Genomic DNA, 11455 nt, shown 5'->3' on the forward strand with positions numbered 1-11455 from the left:
AAGCCCAGTTGACAGAATAGTCCCCTTGCCTCCAGGAAGCAGGCAGTGACAGCACTACCCTGATGCCCTCTTCCGGGGCCACTGCCTCAACAGGTGGAGTCAAGGACCTCACCAGGGAACATGTCCCCTGTTCTGTTGGGTGGTGGTTGATGGTGTTCTGATTTCCTCGCCTGAGGAGTGTCAAGGGTTTAGAGACAGCTAAGCTTCCTTGCCCACTCAGTAGCCCTCAGGTTTAATGAGATAGTATGAGGAGGTAAAAACCACTGTGCTTCCCTAATGTGCCCCACTGTGCCCCCACCCAACCTCTCCCTTCACCATCAATGAGAAGGGGGAAATGGGTGGGGGAGCTGGCTGGCTCTCTCTTGCCCTTCTTCTCCCCTCCTCTCCTCTGTAGTCCTGGTGGCCCAACTGGGGTCTGTGCTTCCACCCTTCCCTGCAGCAACAAAGCAGTGTGAGTCACCCTCCTTCCCCACTTCCCTCCTCACTTCCAGGCAAGGTGGCAGTGCGCGTCAGTGCTCCATTTTTATTGGGGTGGTGTCCTCGGGGGCCCAGCGGGAAGTTCAACGTACACACCCAACCTGCTCTAGCAGTACCCACAACTGGGGACCGCTTGCTAAGGAAAAAAGAAGGTTAAATAAGATCCAGAGTCTTAGACTATAATGTCCTGGATATCATTGGAAGTCACTGATGAAACTAAGAACCAAGGAAATCACTACATGAACAAGAAGAGACAATCAACAATACCTACCAAAGAGATGACTCAAAAGTTGGGTTTACATGACAAAAGCAACCATCATAAAAATACTTCCATAAGCAATTATAATTTTCCTTGAAGCTAACGAAAATACAGGAGATATCGGCAATAAAAAAATATTTCCATCCCTCCCCCAAAAAATGGAAATCATAAAACTGAAAACTATAAAGAGATAATAAGAACTTGCTGAATGGGCTCAGTAGTGGTGTAGAGAGAACATAAGAGAACTGGTGAAATTGAAGACAAATTAATAGAATATACTCAATCTGAAAAATAGAAAGAAAATAGGTGGTAACAATATTAAAAGAGTTTCAGGAACTTGTGAGAAAAATATTCAATAATATAACATCTGGAATTTGACCAAAGATACAAAGAAGCTGAGCAAAATTCCAAATAAAACAAAAAGACAGAACCCCATGCTGAGATAGAGCATAATTAAACTTATGAAAACTAAAGACATGGAAAAAAAATACTGAAAGCAGTCAAAGAAAAATGATGTCATTTTAAAAATATGGAATACAATTTCAATGACTGGATTTCTCATCTCAAACTATGGAGGCAAGAACAAAGTGGGTATTTTTCAAATGGTGAATAAAAAAAAATCAATATCCAGCAAAGTTTGCAGAACTAACAGAATTTGCACTGCCAACTGCAAATTCTACATCCAATGAAAATATCCTTCAAGAATATATAGGAAATGAGGGCACTAGAGAAGACGTATAAATGGAAAGATGTGATCTGCTTATGAGTCTTAGCATTTTGACTATGCCCAGAAATCCCTAGGCAACTGATTCATGATTTGTGATGAGTTAGTAATGCTATGAGCCATCTACCCATTCCTCTGCATGCTAGGATTTCAGAATTTCACTACAGATACAAAACCAAAAATTGAAGTCACTCAGAGTGAACGACCCTTCAGCAGTGTCTGATTCTTCTACTGGACCTACTATTCTTTTTTTTTTTAATATCTATAAGATAGACATTTTTCAGGGGGTAAAGTTATCTTTTCTACAGAGCCCGAATGAGTTTCTACAAATACCAGAAGATTCACAGGATCTCATCATCCTTTAGACATACATAACAATTATACATACATAACACTATATAACCTAAAATATATACCAGTGCAGGCGTTAAGGTTTGGATTTTGAAAGCCTTCCTCTCCCAAACCCATGTGCTGGCAATGAAGCAATATTCAGAGGCGAAAAGATGAGGGTTATGATCTCATCAGTGGATTAATCCAATTGATGGATTACTAACATGAATGGACATACTATTGGTGGTGTAAACAATAGTTAGGTGGGGCTTGGCTGGAGGAAGAGGGTCACTGGGGATGTGGCCTCAGTGACTATATCAGTCCCTTGGCCACTTCCTGCCTCTCTGCTCCTTGGCTATCAAGAGTTTTGCAGCTTTCCTCTGCTATGCCCTCTGTCACGTTGCTTTATCATACATACTCTGTCTCTATGCATTCTTTGATGAAAAGGTTTATTTCTAGTTCATTGTTTAATCCTGAACCCATCGTGGCTAGCACATAGAATGCATTAAGAAAACACCCAATGGATGGATTCATGAATTGAGTGTTATACTCTTTCAAATTCCAAATAATGCATATATTATGCATTATTGCCTAAAACTACATAGACTCAGGAAATTCTTGTTTGATGAATAAGTAAATTCATTCATAGACATCTAGTGTCTTAATGATTACAGTTTTTATTTCATATCATATTTCAACTCTCATTGAGTGGTCATGGCTACCAAATGCATTGTGGAGCAGTTTTCTAAGATCACTTCTGGGATGAGATGAAATGAATACCATTCTTACTGGGCAAGATCTGTCAGGGTGAGGGAAGAAGGAATTTTAGCCTTCACTCTAATTAAAATGATGCACAAAATGGGAAAAAAACATTGCTTCTGTGGATTTACATTGACGCTTTCTTGAAAATCTGTTTTATTGAAAACATGTTTCATTTTTTCCCAGGTCATCTTGTTAAGGATACAGCTAAGTAGAGATATTAAGAACAAGAACTTTGAGCTCCATAGTCCTGGTGTCTGATGCTGCCCTAGAGTTCTCTACTCCGCACTACCTCCCATTTCCTTTCCTCCATGATCAACCCAGCAACCCACTCCTTACAGTCCTCCCAGCCCAAATCCACAATTCTTCTCTTATTTTAAAATGTACTCATTTACTATCTTCTGGTGCATCTGTGCTCCATACTGGGATCTGAACTCAGCACTGGGAATATTCAGACTGATAATGGCCAAATCACACCTCCCTATGGTAACCCTGTCCTTGGGAAAGGATGTAACCTCTCATTTTGGTCCCACACAGCCTGTAGTAACGGTCTGAAATGGTATGCATGATGACCCCAGAGACAGTGTGCCTGGCACACTACCCGTGTGTCCCACAAAAGTTGGCTACTCCCACATCTACCATCACTGCCAGAATAAAATTTGAAAGCTCTGTCATGTTCCTGGTCCAGCTAGGGGGTCTCACCTATAATAATATCTTAATGCCTACGGACAGGAAGGAAATATAGATAAAATGAAACAATTACTTTATAAATCACAGAAAATACACTTCCCCTATTTATACTACATTGAAATAGTAATCTCAGCACGGGCATGCAGAAGCCTGTATTCTGCCTGGACTTGTATATTTCTTGTAGCATATTTACCATACAGTAAATCTAGAGAATCATTTGGTTGCTTAAACTTAAAAAAACAAACACAGCTATGCCACAGTCTGACTGGGCACAATTCAGGAGCCACTTGTCAAAAGAAACAAACTTTATTTTTAAAACTACAAACGCCAAACAAAACAGCTCCTCAGGAAAAACCCTCAGAGCCCAACTGCCACCACTGGCTTCCAGAAGCCTCTCCCCCACACCAACCACCACCTCCCACCATCCTCCTGCTCTTGAGGCCGATTGGCTAGGTCGCGTGGGCGGAGCCAAAGAAGTCCCCCAATGAGCAGTTCCGTAGTCTGAAGGGCAGGGAAACAGCCCAATGAACATGACTGCAGAGGAGCCAATCAGCTAGATGTTGCTGGGGCCACTGTGAGCCAATCATCAGCTGGCAGCTTGAAGGGCAGGGAAACAGCCCAATGAACATCACCGCAGAGGAGCCAATCAGCTAGATGTTGCTGGGGCCACTGTGAGCCAATCATCAGCCGGCAGCTGGAAGTTTGCTGGCAGCTGGAAGTTTGCTGGGGCCCCTTTGGCTGTGGCTCTCAACATCAATGCCACAGTCTGACTGGGCACAATTCAGGAGCCACTTGTCAAAAGAAACAAACTTTATTTTTAAAACTACAAACGCCAAACAAAACAGCTCCTCAGGAAAAACCCTCAGAGCCCAACTGCCACCACTGGCTTCCAGAAGCCTCTCCCCCACACCAACCACCACCTCCCACCATCCTCCTGCTCTTGAGGCCGATTGGCTAGGTCGCGTGGGCGGAGCCAAAGAAGTCCCCCAATGAGCAGTTCCGTAGTCTGAAGGGCAGGGAAACAGCCCAATGAACATGACTGCAGAGGAGCCAATCAGCTAGATGTTGCTGGGGCCACTGTGAGCCAATCATCAGCTGGCAGCTTGAAGGGCAGGGAAACAGCCCAATGAACATCACCGCAGAGGAGCCAATCAGCTAGATGTTGCTGGGGCCACTGTGAGCCAATCATCAGCCGGCAGCTGGAAGTTTGCTGGCAGCTGGAAGTTTGCTGGGGCCCCTTTGGCTGTGGCTCTCAACATCTCCCCCTCTCTGTTTAAACGACAAGCATGTGGCTTAGGGACCGTGCCTGCCTTAGGTTGTCCAATACTACATATGGTCCTTACCCGTCTTCGGATGAGCTGACCTCAGGGCGTCAGCCTCCTGTCTTAGGTTGGTACCATTGTAATTGGATCTTACCCGTCATTGACTACCGGTCCAGTATACAGCCACACCTGTGGAGAGGTACCAGCGGGGGGGGGGGGTGAGGTTCTTTGCCTCACCTCTGTTGGCCCCCAAATAGCTGAACGATCATTACAAGCAGAAGGGAGGAAGATATACCAAATCAATACTCCAATACTACCACAAGTCGCTGCACCAACAGATAGTTCACAATGCATACAAGTGAGTTCACAGTGCATACAAGTGACACATAGTTTAGGCAAGTTCTGTAAGCGGTTCAGTGATGGCTATTGCAGAGACTGTAGATTAGTTTTATCTTTGTCTTCACCGGCACAGGGATGAAGATAGGAATTCTGGCAATAATGGCTAAAGAAAAAATTATATAACATTCTAGAAGGTACTAAAAGAAAACAATTTTCTTAACAATTTACATTGTCTTCACCGGCACTGGGATGAAGATAGAAAGTCTGGCAATAATAGCTAAAGAAAACATTGTGTAACATTCCAGAAGGCACTAAAAGAAAACAATTTTCTTAACAATTTACATTATCTTCACTGGCACTGGGATGAAGATAGAAATTCTGGCAATAATGGCTAAAGAAAACATTGTGTAACATTCCAGAAGGCACTAAAAGAAAACAATTTTCTTAACAATTTACATTATCTTCACTGGCACTGGGATGAAGATAAGAATTTTGACAATAATGGTTAATATTAATAATTGTGTAACATTCTAGAAGGCACTAAAAGAAAACAATTTTCTTAACAATTTACATTATCTTGAAAAGAATTATTAAATATAATGAAAAGGATAGGTGAAAGTAAACAAACAGATCTGTTAGCCTTTTTTTGTTTACATATTAAAACAATTCTTAACAGTTATTTACCCAATTTAAATTAAACCATTTAAATCACGTGAATAAAAAAAAAAATTTTTTTTTTTTTTTTTTTTTTAACGCCAAGGTCGCGGGTTCGTTCCCCGTACGGGCCACCAAATGCCACAGTCTGACTGGGCACAATTCAGGAGCCACTTGTCAAAAGAAACAAACTTTATTTTTAAAACTACAAACGCCAAACAAAACAGCTCCTCAGGAAAAACCCTCAGAGCCCAACTGCCACCACTGGCTTCCAGAAGCCTCTCCCCCACACCAACCACCACCTCCCACCATCCTCCTGCTTTTGAGGCCGATTGGCTAGGTCGCGTGGGCGGAGCCAAAGAAGTCCCCCAATGAGCAGTTCCGTAGTCTGAAGGGCAGGGAAACAGCCCAATGAACATGACTGCAGAGGAGCCAATCAGCTAGATGTTGCTGGGGCCACTGTGAGCCAATCATCAGCTGGCAGCTTGAAGGGCAGGGAAACAGCCCAATGAACATCACCGCAGAGGAGCCAATCAGCTAGATGTTGCTGGGGCCACTGTGAGCCAATCATCAGCCGGCAGCTGGAAGTTTGCTGGCAGCTGGAAGTTTGCTGGGGCCCCTTTGGCTGTGGCTCTCAACACAGCTAAAATAGGTCTATTATATTTGGCAGTGTCCAAACTTCACATTCATTATCTCATTTGATCCTCCCAATTGCTTTATGCATTATCATTATCCCTGATTTTTAATTAGTAATAGCACTGTGTTTTAGAAAAATTCAGACTCTGTTGTCAGAAAGTCACCACCTAGCTGTGTGTTTGTGGTGAGGTGTGGGACTTACTGAACCTCAGATTCCTCAGGATAAACACCTATGAACCATTTCAGCTCCCCAGAAGGACACATCCTGCTCTAGGGGGGATGGATTCCTTTGTGATTCTGGAATCCACAGTCCAAACATGAGCTTCCAGAAAGCATCACACCAGATCCTGAGTTGTAAGCCAAATTGGGACCTGGCAATTTCACTGATCCAAATGCTGTTTTGTTTCACAGGGGACAAAGGCACATGCATTTTACTGAAGATGCTAATGTTTAAAAACAAACAAACAAAAAAACCCCAGCAGTCTCAGGCCACCTTCCTGCCCCTTCCATCTGGCTGCCCCCCACTGCCTGGGGGTTGGTTGAGTCAGACAATGGGGCCCTGGGTGGACTGGGGCGCCACTGCACAAAGGAAGCAGACAGTACTTGCCAACAAGTGAGCCACAGATCAAGAAACCAACAGTTTTCTGACTGAAGAAAAAAAGAGGCCTTAAGAATGAGTTGAGTCGAAAGCTTAGTACATGGCACATGTGAGTCAGAAAATGAGTAAGAAGTTCGGTTAAAATTCAGAAATCCGGCACTGGGGCTATGGCCACTGTGCATCTCCAAAGGAAATCTTAAAGTTGACCATTGCAGAAATGCCGCAATTCTGCACTCAGCTCAGGAAAGGAACATGTACAGATCTACTCTCCGGTTGACAAAACATGAAAAAAATGCAAAAAGGTCTGTTTGTTACTTCTGATGGAAAAAGATGAGATTACTTGCCTAAGCTGATGAAATGAGTCTCAGAACAACGTGGAAATGGAGCTTCTATGAAGGGTCTTGGAATGGTTAACTTCAAAGAAAAGGGCAACAAGAGACACGAAGGCAGAAGAATTATTCTTATGGGTTCTGAAACCACTAAAACTTCAGAATTAGGGACCTTCTATTCTCAAGACCAGATTCCTCAAGCCACAGGAAATATCATACTGGCCTTTCATCTGCTGTGTGGTGAGCTGGCCCCAATTCTTTCTGGCAGATCAACACTCAGACCCTCCCCAGCGAATGACACTCCCTAATACTGTAAAGAAGTTCAGTGACTTCAGTCAGCACAAGCTGTACACATCCTCAGCCACTGCAAAAGCACGTCTCGACAGTATGCCTATTTCTGTAAAATCACTCAGGGCCCACAGGTCCACTTCTGAATGTCTCTGATTTAATCACTGTCCAGCATTAAGACAAGAAGCAGTTGTTTCTGAGTTACTAAAGTGGAAAACAAAAAGTGGAATTTTAAAAGCTATAAAGTGTCTCTAATACAAAAAGGTTTTTTTGGTTGTTTTTTTTTTTTTTTTTTTTTTTGGTGGGGGGTGCTGGGGATTGAACCAGGGCCTTGTGCATGTGATGCAGGTACTCTACCAACTGAGCTATTTTCCCAGCCCCAAAAAGGTATTTTGTGTGAGAAATTTTCAGCAAAATAAAATCAATTTTATTTATCTTATATTTAGTAAATTGCAACATGATGATTTATATTTTTCCAAGTATACTGTGTATTATATTTCATTAGTTCTAAGTAAAAGTATCATTAAAAGAAAAAGTCATGTCCAATGATGCACAAGCAGCAGACTGCAAGGGAACTGTTCTCATTCTGGCAGAATTGGAAGATAGGAACTAACATTTATGGGGTTAACTGTGGGAAGGGAACCTTATTCTCCTCTTTCATTGAAACCCCACAGGAACTACATTCATTGAATCTTCCCTAGGCTGATGATCAGGGCCGATGAACTAACAATAATAGTTACTATTACATGCTGGGCACTTTACCTGTGTTATTTAATTCTTACCACCCTGATGATCATTATGCCTACTCAGGCTAAGCTTCCACTGACCCAAAAGAGAGTCCCTGGCATAGCAGCTGCTACGATGGTGTCATAAGGACACAGGTGACCCTATTGGCCCCAGACGCTCACTCCCAGATGTTCCATTCTTCAGGGCATCTTCTAGACTGCAGCTCAGGCTTAAGAGGCCTCCTCTTAGACCTTTCTGCAGCCCTGGGTTCTCTTTGTTTGCCAAATATACACCCCAGTTGGTGTTATGGTGTAGAAACAGTTGGAGTGTATCCCCAAAGCTGCCTGTGTTGGAAGTTTGGTTCTGGCGTGACAATATGGAAGGTGGTGGAATCTTTAAGTAAGGCTTAAAGATTAATTAATCTTAAGTAAGGCTTCCTGAGTTCTTGGGTCACTGGAGGAGGAAGCTGCCATTAGAAAGTACTGTGGGACCTCAGTATCACTGGAATCCTGTTTGGCAATATGATCTTGCTCCCACATGTGCTCCCGTCATTGCCATCCATCATGAGGTGAGGCAGCCAAGGGGGACCCTTGCCATAGCCTGCCCCATAATGTTTGCACTTTTAGCCTCTAAAATTATGAGCTAAATAAACTTTTCTTTATAAAGTTAACTTGTCTCAGGTACTTTGTTATAGTGATTAAAACCAGACCAAAACACTTGGTAAGCGATGAATTGTTCTCAAGTATCATTAGTAGAGTAAAAAAATGCAAAAATTTCCAGTACCAGTACAGCCTGTGTAACAGAAAGAAAAAGAAAAGAAAAGAAAAAAAACCCTCAGACCCATACACTGATGTTTACTTGCTATGAGACAGTCAATCATCCATTCTGGACTTTCATATGTGTCATCTGCAAAATGGAATAGCATTCTCATTTCATATTGTTGTTATGAGGGTTATTTAGGTGCCTGGAACATATTGTATGCACAGTGAAAACCAGTTTCCTTTCCATTCCACGTACAGTCCACATGCTACATAGTCTCTCAATAGTCAATGTCATGGTCCCTAAGCCGTTTCTGTTTTATGTAAGGATTCCAGCAAACAGGAGGCTCTTTCACCTATTCTACATGAAACCTCTTCTATTCCCCAGAACAGATGGCTCTAGAACAACACAGTGTTTACAATAATGTGGCATTACAAGTGTTTTAGTAGAAGAAAAAGAACCAAAGGTCATTTATTGACATTTACATAAGAGGTATCACATGCTATACAGTACCATAGATTAAAAACTAATCAAAACATGGTAATCAAATTTATTTTCAATAAATGGTACTGTAACTATAATCATATGGAAAATAAAGACAATACAAAACCAAAAACAAAGCAAAAAAAAAAAAACCCTGACATCATATCATATATAAAATTAACTCAAAATTGATCACACAATTAAATGTTAAGATTGAGCCATAAAAGTCTTAGAAAGAAATACAGAAGGAAATATTTATGTATTATTTAGATTAAGAAAATAGGAAGTAAAAAGCTCAAACCATGAAAAAGAAAAAGTGAAAATTGGAATTCGTCTCCACTGAAAAATCTAGCTGCTTAAATAATACTGTTAGGGCCGTACGCAGTGGCGCATGCCAGTAATCCCAGTGCCTTGGGAGGCTGAGGCAGGAGGATTGGGAGTTCAAAGCCAGTCTCAGCACTGGTGAGGCATTAAGCAACTCAGTGAGACCCTGTCTCTAAATAAAATACAAAATAGGGCTGGGGATGTGGCTCACTAGCTGAGTGCCCCTGAGCTCAGTCCCCGGTACCCCCCCCCCCAAAAAAAATACTGTTAAGGAAAAAACAAGTCAACAAACTGGAAGGACACATTTGAAAAAACATGTATCTGACAAGGAATTGTTTATAACAGCTCTTACATCTCAGTAATAAGGAAAAAAATGAGCAAAAAATTTGAGTAGACTATCAAAGACGGTACACAGAGGGAAATAAGCACGTGAATAATGCTCAATCATTAATCATTAGGGAAATAGAAATTAAAACCACACTGAGATACCTCTTCATAACTACTAATATCACTAAAAAGCAAACAAACAAACAAAATAAAACAATCCCCAAACCTGAGAATACCAAGCCATGGGAGGATGTGTGGCTAATGAAACTCTAATACTCTGTTGATGGGTTGTCCCATGGCACAATCATGGGGAAACAGTTGTTTCTTATAAAGTTCAACATACACTTACAAGTGACTCAGCAACACTACTCATAGGCATTTATTGAAAAAAGGCAAAACATGTCCAAATAAAGATTTGTAAGCAGATGTTCAGAATAGAAGTAGTCACAGTGGCCAAACGGGCAACAACCCATCAACTGGTGCTTGATAAACACCTGGTGTCACGCGGGGGAAACATGACACACTCCACAGCCAGGAAATAGGACTGAACTTCTCATGCCAGTTGAATTGCCAGAGCATTATATACATGAAAAAAAAAAAAAAAAAGCCTAACAGCAAACCCTCTGCAGTGTCCCTCTGATTCCATTTCTTGAGATTCTAGAAAAAAGAGAAGCCCAGAATGGCAGGGAGCAGAGCAGGGTTGCTAGGTGGGATAGGGGAATTTACTAGGTAGGGGCAGAGGGGAACCTTCTCAGGCAACAGAAAAATTCTGATGACAATGGTGATAGTTATGCAACTGTACACATTTGTCAAACCCTATCCACTGTTCACTTAAAAAGTGGTGAATTCTATTGGATGTAAATGATATACCAGTAAGTTAATGAAACAAAATTCATGTTGTATTCTCTAGAGAATAACCAGGAGAAGAATCATAGAAGAAGTTAATGGTGGGAGGGGGGCAGAAAAATCTCCTGATTGCATAAGCAAGGATCAAAGTTAATCTGCCTAAGAGGAAGGACTGCCCAACCTCATGCCCCAGGAGAAGCTATCCAATGGGGACCAAGGAACAAGAAGCCAAATCCTGACTGGACAGTGTTAGTAAGGAAGTCTCACCAGTTCTTCCTTTCCAAAATACAGTGTTTTCTTTCTTTCTTCTTCTTCTTTTTTTTTTTTAAATTAAAAAGACAATACATATAGGACCGGGTGCATAGCTTAGTGGTAGAGAATGAACAAAATCCTGAGTTAGATCCCCAATAACACATACACACAGGCACACACACATGCACATACACACACACAGAGTGCAAAATGTGTGTCATTATTATGGAAACAATCTTGAAATGAAGAAGGACATGAAGTAACAATAAAACTCGTCTCCATCATATCTTTCCCCACAAACTGTTGGAGGTAGGGCCATACCCCCCAGCTGCGCTGAATTATCATTTGGAAATATTCTTTTCAGGTGCCTCAGTGACTTTTTTTAGTGAGAAT

General features: G+C 41.8%; 1 pseudogene; it reads left to right on the forward strand.

The window, feature by feature from the left end:
- Nucleotides 1–6681: 6681 nt before the first annotated feature.
- On the forward strand, nucleotides 6682–7491 carry LOC113183295 (actin-histidine N-methyltransferase pseudogene; annotated as a pseudogene).
- Nucleotides 7492–11455: the final 3964 nt, after the last annotated feature.

The sequence above is a fragment of the Urocitellus parryii genome, chromosome 1 (genome assembly GCF_045843805.1).
Source record: "Urocitellus parryii isolate mUroPar1 chromosome 1, mUroPar1.hap1, whole genome shotgun sequence".
In the NCBI taxonomy this organism is placed as follows: Eukaryota; Metazoa; Chordata; class Mammalia; order Rodentia; family Sciuridae; genus Urocitellus; species Urocitellus parryii.